Genomic DNA, 13,501 nt, shown 5'->3' on the forward strand with positions numbered 1-13,501 from the left:
CGACACGGCTTCCGTTCAACCCGAGGTGAAATCACAGAAAATGTGATGTTACGTTAAGGTAGGTCGGTAGCTGAGGGCTTACTGAAAATTTTCAACCATCGTTTTAAATAAAAATACTTCTGGTTAATATTCACTTAACCCAAGATGATCTTAACTCCTTCTCCCCTTCTCCCCAGAAAGGACCAGAAATCAAGGGGTGGCCTTCGCCGAGTGCCCTCCTCAGGGAGCCCTGGAAGTGATGGCGGGTTCCCAGCCCGACTGCTGGCACCGCTGAGCTGCTACCCTGGGGCTCCGGAACCCCAGCTTCACTACTCCACCACGCTGGGGTCTCCTCATGCTCTCTTTCCTTCAGCCCAAACTTCCCAGGGAATCACAGGTCCAAGTGATCCTACCTACAAATTTGCTTCTTAGGCCTCAAGTTTAATGACAATTCCAAACTGCAGCCTTCACACCTGAGATTTCTATCACGTTTATAAATGTCCTCTCTACTGTATAATCAGTATCTGGATTAAAACCAGCATTTCCGGGCTTCCCCGGTGGCGCAGTGGTTAAGAATCCACCTGCCGATGCAGGGGACACGGGTTCGAGCCCTGGTCCGGGAAGATCCCACATGCCGCGGAGCAACTAAGCCCGTGCACCACAACCACTGAGCCTGCGCTCTAGAGCCCGTGAGGCACAACTACTGAGCCCATGTGCCACAACTACTTAAGCCCGTGTGCCTAGAGCCCGTGCTCTGCAACAAGAGAAGCCACAACAATGAGAAGCCCACGCACCGCAATGAAGAGTAGCCCCCGCTCACCGCAACTAGAGAAAAGCCAGGGTGCAGCAACAAAGACCTAAAACAGCCAAAAATAAATAAATAAATGCATGAATGAATGAATGAATTTATTTGAGGGGAAAAAAAGTATTTCCAAACTGGCACCCTGCTACAATCTTTTTACAAAACATTACCATGAAACTCTCTCACATATACAATGTAAACAAAACAGTATGAAAACAAAACACCCAGCATGAACACCTTCCAACACCCTACGGTTCTCATCCCACCCCTGCCCTTCGAGTGATTCCCATCCTGAGACAAAAATCTCGGGACCTTCCCTTGAGTCAACGTGTCACTCTTACACCAGAACAGGGTCAGTGATTTTAAATGCCTTTTTCCACTAGGTAAGGGGTCATTTTCATGTGAAGACAGAACATCCAGACGTGTCTTGAACACTGACTGACCAGCCGAACGACTGTGACTGGTTTTCTCAGAAATGCTAAGGACTCAATCAAACCCTTCAGTTCTGGCCCATCACCCCTTGTACCACTGTGTATCTATCCTGAGACTCAGGCCCGAAATACAGCAAACTCCGCTAGGAGTCGTTTCAGCAACGGCTAAAAAGTAGGCAATAAAGCTGTGTAACGGCGCACTCGAATTATTTTAAGGCCGTGGGTCTCACCCGGGGCCAACCGGCACCCTTGGGGACCCCGCCCTGGGTGATGCCTGGAGATGTTTTTGGTCGTCACGACTAGGGGGAGGGGTTGCTACTGAGGCTCAGAGTGGAGGTCAGGGATGGGCTCAGCGCCCTGCAGCAGCCAGGATGCCTCCACAGCATCCTGCAGAGCATGGTTGTTCCCTAAGGTTATTGTTAGACAGGAAAAAGGCTCTCCTAAAAACGCTGAAACCTTATCACACTCTGAATCAATCAGCTAGCCCAGAAGCTGCAAACTCAACTTCACTTTGAGTTGAAGTGAACTCACTTCCCTTTGTTTTCCTAAAACAGCCTCTGCTCAAAGCAGAACAGGAAGCGCAGGTGAGCTCAAGGCACTGGCTCCCCGAGGAGGGGTGGCGTCTAGGGTCAGGTTTATAAGCAGGACGAGGTGCAACCTGTTCCCTCCCCGTCGATCACCTAGGCCACAGGTGGTGGCATTTCCTGGTATTTATTTGCAAAGAGAAGGTGGGTAAGAGCCAGCGAGGGGCTGCAGAGGAAGCACAGCCAGCTGCCTGGCCTCCATCATGTTCAGGCTCTGGGTTCCAACCCCAGGCCTACGGCTGCACGTGCTGAAGGGCCTGCGGAATCGGCTAAAGATGGCTAAGCAAGAGGTCTTGAACTTACTGGGAAAGCCAAGGAGGTAGAGACCGAACCCTTGGGGAGCAAAGGGCCCTGCGTCCTTAGGAAAGCCGCACGCCAACAGACCGCCAGGTCAGTGCAAGCGTGTCCCCTCTACAATGCAAAGCAAGTCACCACACCCGAGTCCCTCCTGTTTGGGGTTCCCACTAAATTTCTAAGAATGGTCCAACAGTGGCCTCTGGAAAGAACGTGAGGGAGAGGGAGGGAGCCCCTGGCTGGACGCCTCCACTCGCAGGACTTCTCCAGGGTAGGGTGACTGTCTCCCTCACAGCCAGGGGCGGGCACAGCTGCTTAACCTGTCAGCGGAGTCTGCTTCACACTCGGTGTCCTGCTGGCCAGTCTGGTGGCCCAGGGACTGTGCACTTCCAGACGTACCCATGGGTCCCACTTTAACCCCGGCCACGAGCACCGTCTTCTCAAAAGGGGAGCCTGCCCAGGGCTGGGGCGGGGCTGTGACCTGTTGGGGGGCTCGTCCAGCATCCAGATCCTGCCCTGACGCTGTTTCTGGCGGGGGAGGGGGGCAGAGGGAAGAACTCAGCCTGCAGGGCAGGAGGGCCCTCCACCCTCGCTGTGGCCCATCTTCCCAATGGCCGTGAGGTTGTCTCGACGTGATTCATTCACAAGCCCACTCCCAGCACTTGCAGATTTCTCCCTTATCATCTCACGCTGACTCCGTCTGCGCTGGGTCTGTATGTCTCGGTTCATCCCCGGTTCTCTCCGTCCCGCGAGCCCGTCTGCCTGCACCCAGCAAGGCACTATGCAAGGACAGAGCCGCCAGCAGGTCCTGAGGTCTGGGGAGCCACTTCCCTCTGTAGCTTCTCTTCCCAGAGCTCTCCTTTTCACTCCTGCCTTTTTATTTGCAAGAGCTTCATGAGTGTGTGACCTTTAAGAGCTTGACTAGCTCGGGGGGCGGAGGGGGGCTGTTGGTATTTTCAGTGAGATTCCACTGATTTTATAAACTAGCCGAGGGAGAACTGCCATCCTTAGGGCAGTTTCTCCATGTACCCCAGTCCACCCCAGTGCCTTTCGGGAGGATGTCAAAAGATTCCTTCTACAGTTTTGCACATTTCTTGTTAAGTTTCTTCCTAATTATTTTATCTTTTTTGTGGCCACTGTAGACGGGATGCTCTCTTCCTTTGTATTTTCCAACTGGTTGGTTTGCATACGTGAAGGGGAGGAGTGCTTGTTCATTTCCTCAGGTATAATTTATACTCGGTGAAAAGGTACCATTCAATCAGTTTTGACTAGTTTATGTGGAGACACAGAACATTTCCAATGCCCTGGAAAGTCCATGTGAGTCCCTTCCCATCAAGTGAATGCTAGCGATTTTTATACTTTAATTTGATAACCTAGTTCTTTAACTGAGTGAAAATGGAGGAAAGGGAGACTATAACCAAATTAACAGCAAATCTAACCATTACCAACATGCATCTAGTCCCCCGCTTACCTGAATGGAGAATTGGACTCGCCCCCCACCCCCACCCCCGGCCCAGTCTGAACTAAGCACAGCACCTGCTCGGGGCGTGGGACAGGGACCCAGGGGGCATGCAGGCACCTTTCCTGGGCTCTGAAAGCCTTCCCTTTATAGCTTCCCACCCTTACTCTGTCTTGAGGGCCCCAAGACAGATGGCCCCACTGAGGACATCAGTGCTCTGCTCTGCCAGAAAAGGGAAGGAGGGCAGCTTTGAGAAGAAGAAAAGGAAGGCGTGAGTGGAGTAAGGACGCCTGCGCTCAGGGTGTCACCACGCCCAGGGGACCGAAGGGACACACAAAACCAGATTCGCTGCTCATGACATGGTGCCGTGAAGCAATCTTACAGCAGGCAAACTGTTTCCTTTAAGGAAGCTATTTCATACAAAGGCTGGTGTTGTTAACTATATAATACCTAAAGCCATGAAAATGCTCTCTTCTGAAGCACCTAATGTAAAAACACATGCCCAAGCTAAATGACAACAGCCTGAAGCAATGCAAGGAGGATTAGCTGCTGCTTCCCGAAAGCACTGGCAGCTGCGTGTTCCTAAGGGCCTCCTCTTGAGCTGCCGAAAAGTGTGGAGAAGTGTGCGTTGTGACCTGTTCCGGCGTCTGCTCTTCAAAGAAACCAGACGACCTCCGAAGACAGGTTTCACCCTGGAGCCTGCCGCAGGGCCTGCCGGGCTGTCACTGAAAACGATTTGGTTATGATTCGCAGGTGCACTGAGACAAGTGAAACTACAACTGTTCCAATCAACAACTTCCCCTACTGTCCTGTTTCTAATTTAAGGGTAACTCGTGCCAAAGCACGTGACTTCCTACCATTTGCTGTGTCACGTCATCAGAAAGTTAACTGCAGAATAATTTTTTTTTTTTTTTTTTTTTTTTGCGGTACGTGGGCCTCTCACTGCTGTGGCCTCTCCCGTTGCGGAGCACAGGCTCCGGATGCGCAGGCTCAGCGGCCATGGCTCACGGGCCCAGCCGCTCCGTGGCATGTGGGATCCTCCCGGACCGGGGCACGAACGCGTGTCCCCTGCATCAGCGGCGGACTCTCAACCACTGCGCCACCAGGGAAGCCCCCAGACTAATTTTTGACAGGCAATCCCAGCTTCAGTTACAGTGAAGAGGCTACATGACAATCACAATACTCTGTGTGAATGCGGTAACGAAGGTCAGTGACCCACACGTGCTGGAAAACGGACGAAGGGGGGTTAACGCACGTTTGTGCCCTTCACGGGCCCGCACGTGCAGGCGTGCGTGCAGCCTTCCAGGCACGGGAGACGGGCGGCGCAGGCTGCGCGGTGCCTGGTGGCTTTGTGCACGCACCCTTTAAAGCAGGCATCTCTACCCTCGGAAAATCCACTACAACTGCTAGCATCTTCATGAGACATCGCCAACCACTAGCCTCAGCTGAGCGCATCTGCCTGTCCTAACTCTCTGCAGCACACAACACTAATCTAGGTCGACACAGAAGCCGGGGAAGCCGGACCAACGACACCTGCATACCACACAGAAGACCAGCTTTTGGACCAAGAGCTAAAAAGGTATAACATCAAATCAAGCAAGGTCAAAGCACCCTTGATAAGAAAGAAAAAACATTCTGGTAAATTTGTTTATAAAGTTATTTCCTCTCGGGACGTCCCTGGTGGTCCGGTGGTTAAGAATCTGCCTACCAAGGCAGGGGACGTGGGTTCGATCCCCGGTCAGGGAACTAAGATCCCACATGCCGCGGGACAACTAAGCCCGTGTGCCACAACTACTGGGCCTGCGCTCTAGAGCCCATGAGCCACAACTACTGAGCCCACGTGCTACAACTACTGAAACCCGCATGCCTAGAGCCTGTGCTCCACAACGAGAAGCCACCATGATGAGAAGCCCCCGCTCGCTGCAACTAGAGAAAGCCCACACGCAGCGGCAACGCAGCCAAAAATAAATAAATAAATACATTTACATTTTAAACAAACAAAAAAGGATGGGCCAAAGACCTGAACACACACCTCACCAAAGGGGACACGGAGATGGCAGATAAGCACCTGAAAAGATGCTGCATATCATCTGACATCAGGGAAATGCAAATTAAAACAATGAGATACCACTCTACGCCTATTAGAATGGCCAAAGTCCAGAGCGCTGACACCACCGAACGCTGGCGAGTCTGTGGAGCAACAGGAACCCTCGTTCACTGCTGGTGGGAACGCAACATGGTGCAGCCACTTTGGAAGACAGTTTGGTAGCTTCTTCCAAAACTAAACACACTCTTACCATGCGATCCAGCCATCGTGCTCCTTGGTATTTGCCCAAAGGAGCTGAAAACTTAGGTCCACACAAAAACCTGCACATGGATGTTTACAGCAGCTTTATTCATAATGCCCAAAACTTGGAAACAACCAAGATGTCCTGCAGTAGGTGAATCAATAAATACATCAATGAAACAGTATCCAGCACTAAAAAGAAATGAGCCATCAAACCATGAAAAGCCATGGAGAAGCCTTAAACGCACATTACTAAGTGACAGAAGCCAACCTGAGAAAGCCACACGCTAGAGGATTCCGACTACATGACATTCTGGAAAAGGCAAAACTACGGAAACAGTAAAAGGACCAGTGGTTGCCACCCGCCGTGTGTGTGGCATGAGGGTGGAAAGAATGAGCACAGATGTTTAGGGCAGTGAAACCACCACTATCTAATGGCAGATACACGGCACCGCACGTGTGGAGTGCAGTGCAAACCCAGGAACCCAGGAACGTACCCAAGAGCGACCTCAGCGTCAGCGCTGGGCTCCCGAGGATTAGGACGTGTGGATGGAGGATCAACCATTTACCAAACACACCGCGCTGGCGGGGGGAGCTGGTAATGGGGGAGGCTGTGTGTGTCTGAGGATGGGGGTTTACAGGAGGGACTCTGTGCTTTATGCTAAATTTTGCTGTGGACCTAAAGCTGTTCTAAAAAATAAAGTTTATTTTTTTTAAATGTTGTGTCCTTACATTAGAAAAACAGAAGACACAGTCAAAAACATCTGACCAGAAAGGCATGAAGAGGTGGTCGTGCCATGACTTGGGGACCCTTTCTCACACCTGAAACTATCCAGTTGCGAATCGACCTGCCTCAGGTTTTATGTGTGTCACTTTCCTGTGATCGCTCACTCAAATGTGCCTCTAGTCTAGCGTATTTGGGCTAAAGAATTATAAAATTAACATAGACTTAAACTAGACATGTTTAACACACGGCCCAACATCCATGTGGATTAGTGTGTGCTCTGGCCTGAACGTCTGTGTCCCCCTCAGATACGCACGTTGAAACCCTACCCTCCAAGGTGATGGCTTAGGAGGCGGGGCCTCCAGGAGGTGACCGGGTTATGAGGGCAGAGCCCCGTGAATGAGATCAGTGCTCTTATGAGACCCCAGAGACATCTATGAACCAGGAAGCAGGCCCCCCAAGGCAGACTTCCCCCGTCTGCGGCATTCTGTTACGGCAGCCGAATGGACTGAGACACTGAATCTGAAACAAGTAGATCCCTGGGTTCTCCTGGGCCCCCCGAGACAGAACTCTGCGGAAGGGCCCAAGAACCCGTAGGCCAACTCGCTGCAAGTGTGAGCCACTGGCTGCAGGCACACCGGCGGCCACGCCCCCTTCGCTCTCGAGGGTCCCGGCCGGCCAGCGCACTGCCCCTCTAGATAGAAATGACCAAAAGCTGATCTACGACTTACCTCTTCATAACCCAGCCTTTGAGCGTTCTGTGTCACGAGACCTAGTCAAGGACACTTCAGAAACCGAGCGTGACGCCCGCCAGACCTGACGCCCCCTTTGACTTGTGCTCCTTTCCATCTGTCTGCTGTGAAGTCGGGGTGGGGGGGACGAGGAGGGATGTGACTGTGTGTCCTTGTGCGTGCATATGTGTGTCTGTCAACTATTCAGAGTATTAAGAGACTGAATGGAAAGAAATCTGGAAAGGGGCCCCAGGGCGCCAGGGGATGAAACTACTGCTACACCGGAACAAGTCAGTCTAATTAAAGCGCCTCCCAAGGGATGAGTAGCCCGCAATGAGCAGAGACAGCCCAGGCCTGGGCACTGCAGGCATCCAGCTCGCTTCTCCTGGGCTTCTCTTCTGTTGACTACACAGCCCAGCCCTGCACCCTGATCCCTCCCCAGACAGTGCCCGGTCTCTTCAACCAGAGGGCACCCTGCAAGGCGGCTCTCGGCACACGCCACACCCACTGTGAGCTCTCAGAGCCGTGGACTCAGCCCCTCTTGTGTGTCTGCAGGACAGACAGTCCCGGCTGTCAAGGTCCTGGCAGCGCGGCACCCTTGAAGGTGGCCTGGGCCCTCTCTTTGCCTTCAGGAGCCATCAGACCCGGGGGGCACCCAACACCAGCATCCCAACCTTTCTCCCACCCTGGCACCCCGGGGAAGGGAGAAGGCGCTCCCTGCAGGAGGTAAGTGCGCCTGGGCCGCCCATCCACGGGCCAACCGAGGAGCAGCTTGGGTCACTCTGGGGGGGCACAGGCACCCGGATGGCTTTATAATAATGAATTCGCAAGCACAGAAGGCAGAGGACCAGGCTAAGCATGATTACTCCGTTCAAAAAAGAAAAACCAACTTTTAGAAATCCCTCCCCCTTTAGAGACGAGAGCAGGATAATTGCAGAGCTCGAGGAAAATCCATTGCTCTTTTGAATAGGAAGCAGAAGCCAACGTGTCAATGCCAATGAATAGTAGAGATCGTTCTTTATGCGCCTTTAAACTGGCACATTGCAATTTAAGTAAGCTTTCAAAATACACACTCTACTTCAGAACTACTTGTTAAAAGTCACCCCCCCACCCCACCCCAGATAGATCACAGCATCTCACAATGTCACGCCTATGTGGGATTCTTCAGGAATCACTGTCTTCAATGAGGCAAGAGCAGTGGCTCTCACTGTTGGGGGTTACATGTGGCGCACCCCAAACCCTCGCCGTCCTGCCTGTCGGGGTTCCCGGTGCCCTGTGTGGAGCCAACACATCTAACACGTCTAAGCAGACTCGTGCCCGAGCAGCTGGGAGGCCAGCGCTGGCCCTGCCTCCTCAGAGGTAATCTGTAGGCATCAAAAGGGCTTCCGCCAGCCCTGGGCTTCCTGGTCCCCAGCACGGCAGGAGGACCACCTCTGATTCCCCCACCCCGGCCAACATCTGTGACCCCAGAGAGCAGGATGGGAGGCAGGGGCTCAGATGGACCTAAAGGACAAGTGAGGTCACATCTAAACCAGAGGGGAAGAGCCTCGGCCCACGGTGCTCCCTGCAGAGGGTCTGGCAGGCACGCCCGAGCCCATCCGTGTGCGCCCAGCACGCTGGGTGAACTGGGCCAGCTGCGCACCCACAGCGGTGAAGCGCACCAGGGGCAGAGCCCTCCTGGAAGGGTACCAAGAGGCCCCTGAGAACAATGACCCTCCAGTTGCGAAGCAACCGGCCAAGGGCAGGGCGCTGATGGAAAGGACGCCAGGCAGCTTGGCTCTCTCCACTCCCAGGGCCTTGGGTTTTCTCTGACAGCACACCCAACTCCAGAAGCCCCCTTTTCATCCAAAAAGGGAACATCAGAATTGCCAACAGAGCCACGAACTCCTACCAAGAATTCCTAGGACCTCCAGGGACAGGGCACAGCTGCAGGTCCCGCACGGTTGCAGCCCTGCCCAGACATGGAGGACTGCATCATCTCTTAGGAAAGGAACCTACAGCAGGACGAGGGGGTGAGTGGCGTGGAGCTCATGACAAGCACCAGGGAGCCAGCGCCCCCCTTCCTGACTCCAGTCCAGAAGGAGCAAGGAAGGCTCGGCTCTCCTCCACCGGAGGACCTTGGGGGAGCCCCGGTCAGCTCCGATGCCAGGTGTGTGGGAGCCCCCTGCCCGCCCCCCGCCAGCACAGAGAGCACCATACAGGACTCCGTGCTGCCCCTGCCCTTCTGCCCCGGGGACAGGGCGGCTGCCGCTCCGGACCATCTAAAAGCAGTGTCAGGTTAAAATAAGCAGAAAAGCACGTGGAAGCAAACTCGGCAAACTCTAGTGACAGCTTACATGACAGAAGACGCGTTTAATATTGGACCCTATCAAAGCACATACTATCTATCCTGCTTCCTAAAATCGAGAGGGCACGGCATGAGGACGGAACTCCAGCACGCTCCCGAACAGAATATCCGTCCTCACCTTCCACTAAAGCAAACTGTTCCCGGCACGCGAAGGAAAGCGAGGCCTAGCATCCGACACCCAGAAAGCTCATGTGGGAGGAAATTGCACTGAAACAAGGACACACTGCTTTGTCCCCAAAGGAAACATTCTCTGCAACAGTTACCTTCTTAGGAAAACACAGAAAGACCCGCTCACCTAACTTTTCACCTCTGACCTTTACATGGTTTTCCTTCATTTGCACAATCAGGTGAGTAGGAGGGTTTTTGTTTTCTAATTAAAAAGCTGCCAGAGGTTTTTTTTTTCTTCCCCTTCTTCTGAATGCTTCTAGCATCAATTTGCTAGTTTAAGCTGCTGGGGTCAGAGTGAAGCTTTGGCTACCATGGAAACAGCAGCATGCTTTTCAACTGGGCGTTTCCTGGAAGCCCAGCTAGCCTAGGAAAACTGAGCTCCAGGGTCCACCTAAAATGCCAAACTTCGCATTACTTCATCTAAGGCGCAGGGCCAGGTACCAATAAACGCACGTTCTGTCATCCACGATATGGAAGAGACAGGCAAGCTGCCTACTCCTAACAACCAAATGGTACTTTTAAAAAATGAAAAGAAAAAAAAAAAAAAATGAAAAGAAAGATTCCTCACATTACATACATATAATCAAAAACAAGGAATTCCCTGGCAGTCCAGTGGTTAGGACTCAGCACTTTCACGGCCGTGGGCCCGGGTTCAATCCCTGCTCGGGGAACTAAGATCCCACAAGCCTCACGGCACGGCCAAAACGAAAAGGAAAAAGAATAGACCTCAAAGACGGGTAGAATTAAGGGATACCGCTAAAGACTGCCGAGATGTAATGAACCCTTCTGATGGTACTTACGTGGGATATCAAATCAAAGCAGTTTCCAGACTCTCCGTGTACCCTAAGGCAAAAAAGGACGCGGTGCTACAAGAGGAGAACTGGAGACAACTCAACTGTCTAACAATATGGGATTATGTGAATTACGGTCCATGTGTCAGGTAAACACAAAATGTCAATGTTTTTCAAAAGAGGAAGTACGAAATATATTTGAGGAATGTTAAAATCAAAACTAGTTTTTTTTTGAAAGGTAACATTTTGGTGAATGAAGGGAACATACGCAGCTTTAGTTTGGGGTTAAATTCATTCTTACTCTCTGAGACCATAAAAACAAACAACAGGGGCTTCCCTGGTGGTGCAGTGGTTAAGAATCCGCCTGCCAATGCAGGGGACACGGGTTCGAGCCCTGGTCCGGGAAGATCCCACATGCTGCAGAGCAACTAAGCCCATGCGCCACAACTACCGAGCCTGAGCTCTAGAGCCCGCGAGCCACAACTACTGAGACCGCGTGCCACAATTACTGAAGTCCATGCGCCTAGAGCCCATGCTCCGCAACGAGAAGCCACTGCAATGAGAAGCCCGCACACCGCAATGAAGAATAGCCCCACCTTGTCGCAACTAGAGAAAGCCTGTGCACAGCAACAAAGACCCAATGCAGCCAAAGATAAATAAAAATAAAATAAATTAAAACAACACCACCACCACCACCACCACCCAGCATTCTGCAGTCACCGCCCCAACCCTTGCACACCTGAATGTGGCTGAAGGTCAGGACTCCACACAGAGGGGATGAGCCATGCCTGCACCATTTACAGGACAGACTGGCACTGCTGAGCTACCAAGAACGTGGTCTAAAGCCACACTGCAGACCTTGTGAAGTCTCTACACCCTTCAAAAACCCTCCCACCAACTCATGGTTACCTACAGTCGGTTTTACCCAAAGGGAGGCGCGGTCCAAGGACATTCCCCATCGGGGAGCCCCTGTGCTGGGCCTCAGGCCCACTGCAGGCAGGGGACAGGGGAAGGCAAGGCAGTGGCTTCCTTGGCCCAGCTCAGGGAACCGGCTGGAGCGCACAGGACAGCTGCCACGAAGGGGGAGGGGGCAGGAGGGAGCTTCCCGAATGGTGCCAATCAGACTGCAAGCTCACGGAATCGGTCCTCCCCTCTACAGAGAGGGGTAACCCCTTCACCTGCGAGGCCCCCGATGTTCTGTGAGGAAGAAACCCAGTTTGGTACCTGAATCCCCCTGCTGCCTGGAAAGGTCAGCTATTCAGAACCAGTGCTTTCCTGGGACCCCGGAAGCTGAAGTGCTCAAAGTAAGCAGTACTATCACCTGTGCAATTAATCATGACAGTCCTGGCTCCATCAAAAATGACTTCTGGGGCTTCCCTGGTGGTGCAGTGGTTGAGAGTCCGCCTGCCGATGCAGGGGACACGGGTTCGTGCCCCGGTCCGGGAGGATCCCACATGCCGCGGAGCAACTAGGCCCGTGAGCCACAATTACTGAGCCTGCGCGTCTGGAGCCTGTGCTCCGCAACGAGAGAGGCCGCGACAGTGAGAGGCCCGCGCACCGCGATGAAGAGTGGCCCCCGTTCGCCACAACTAGAGAAAGCCCTCGCACAGAAACGAAGACCCAACACAGTCAAAAATAAATTAATTAATTAATAAACTCCTACTCCCAAGGTCTTCTTTAAAAAAAAACTGCAGTGCTTTCAGTATGTATAAAAAGCCTTAAGATGTAAACGCCCTTTGATCCTGCAATTCTGCTCTTTGGAACTCTCTGGAAAGCAAAGCCCTGTACAGGGATGCTGATTACACCACCGAGAAACCTGCAAGTGTCCAAAAAAGACCTGGTCACATAAAGTAAGGCAGATCCTGACACAAAATCCACATTGTGGGATTACCTGTTGACATGGAAACGTGCTGAAAATTAGGTAGAAAAAAGCAGATTATAGCCCTTTTGGCTCTCGGAGCAGCAAGCACCACGGCAGTCAGAAAGAACAAGCGCCTCACGAAAGGCGGTCAAGAGGGAGCCGAGAAGACAGCGGCTGGCCCATTTTCTGAGAAAGATTAGTGTGATGTGAAAGCACCAGCTATGTTCAATATAAGAAATACTGGGAAAACACGAGTCACGAGAACTCACGGAACCAAAATCACATCTGATGGCCTCAAGGGTCGTGTGCTTGCAGTGAGCCTTGCTGATCTGCAGAATGATGAAGTTGCCTTTAGAAAATCAAGCTTATTACTGAGGATGTTCAGGGCAAAAACTCCCTGACTAATTCCCAGGGCATGGATCTTACTATCTTACCTGTAACAAAACGTGCTCCACGGTCAAAAAATGGCGGACCATGATTGAACCTCATGTTGATGTCAAGACTACCGATGGTTATTTGCTTCGTCTATTCTGTGTGGGTTTTACTAAAAAAAGCAACAATCAGATTCAGAAGACCTCTTATGCCCGGCACCAGCAGGTCCACCAGATCCGCAAGATGATGATGGAAATCGTGACCCGAGAGGTGCAGACAAATGACTTGAAAGAGGTGGTCGATAAACTGATTCCAGACAGCATTGAAAAAGACATAGAAAAAGGCCTGCCAATCTATTTATCCACTCCATCAAGTCTTTGTTAGGAAAGTAAAAATCTAAAGAAGCCCAAGTTTGAATTGGGAAAACTCATGGGGCTACATGGTGAAGGTAGTAGTTCTGGAAAAGCTACTGGGGATGAGACAGGTGCTAAAGTTGAACGAGCTGTTGGATATGAGCCACCAGTCCAAGAATCTGTTTAAAAATCAAACTTTTGGGCTTCTCTGGTGGTGCAGTGGTTGAAAGTCCGCCTGACGATGCGGTAGACACGGGTTCGTGCCCAGGTCTGGGAAGATCCCACATGCCGTGGAGCGGCTGGGCCCATGAGCCATGG

The 13,501-nt window shown here is 52.1% G+C and overlaps 1 protein-coding gene and 1 pseudogene across 1 annotated transcript in view; one reads left to right on the forward strand and one right to left on the reverse strand.

The window, feature by feature from the left end:
• SLC45A4 (solute carrier family 45 member 4) overlaps positions 1 to 13,501 on the reverse strand; it is a 73,737-nt gene that overhangs the window by 34,314 nt on the left and 25,922 nt on the right. The window lies entirely within an intron of this gene.
• Positions 12,512 to 13,226, forward strand: LOC113633695 (40S ribosomal protein S3a pseudogene; annotated as a pseudogene).

This window comes from Aethalodelphis obliquidens, unplaced genomic scaffold (assembly GCF_003676395.1).
Source record: "Aethalodelphis obliquidens isolate GAN/ISIS:26980383/991018 unplaced genomic scaffold, ASM367639v1 scaffold41, whole genome shotgun sequence".
Classification (NCBI taxonomy): domain Eukaryota; kingdom Metazoa; phylum Chordata; class Mammalia; order Artiodactyla; family Delphinidae; genus Aethalodelphis; species Aethalodelphis obliquidens.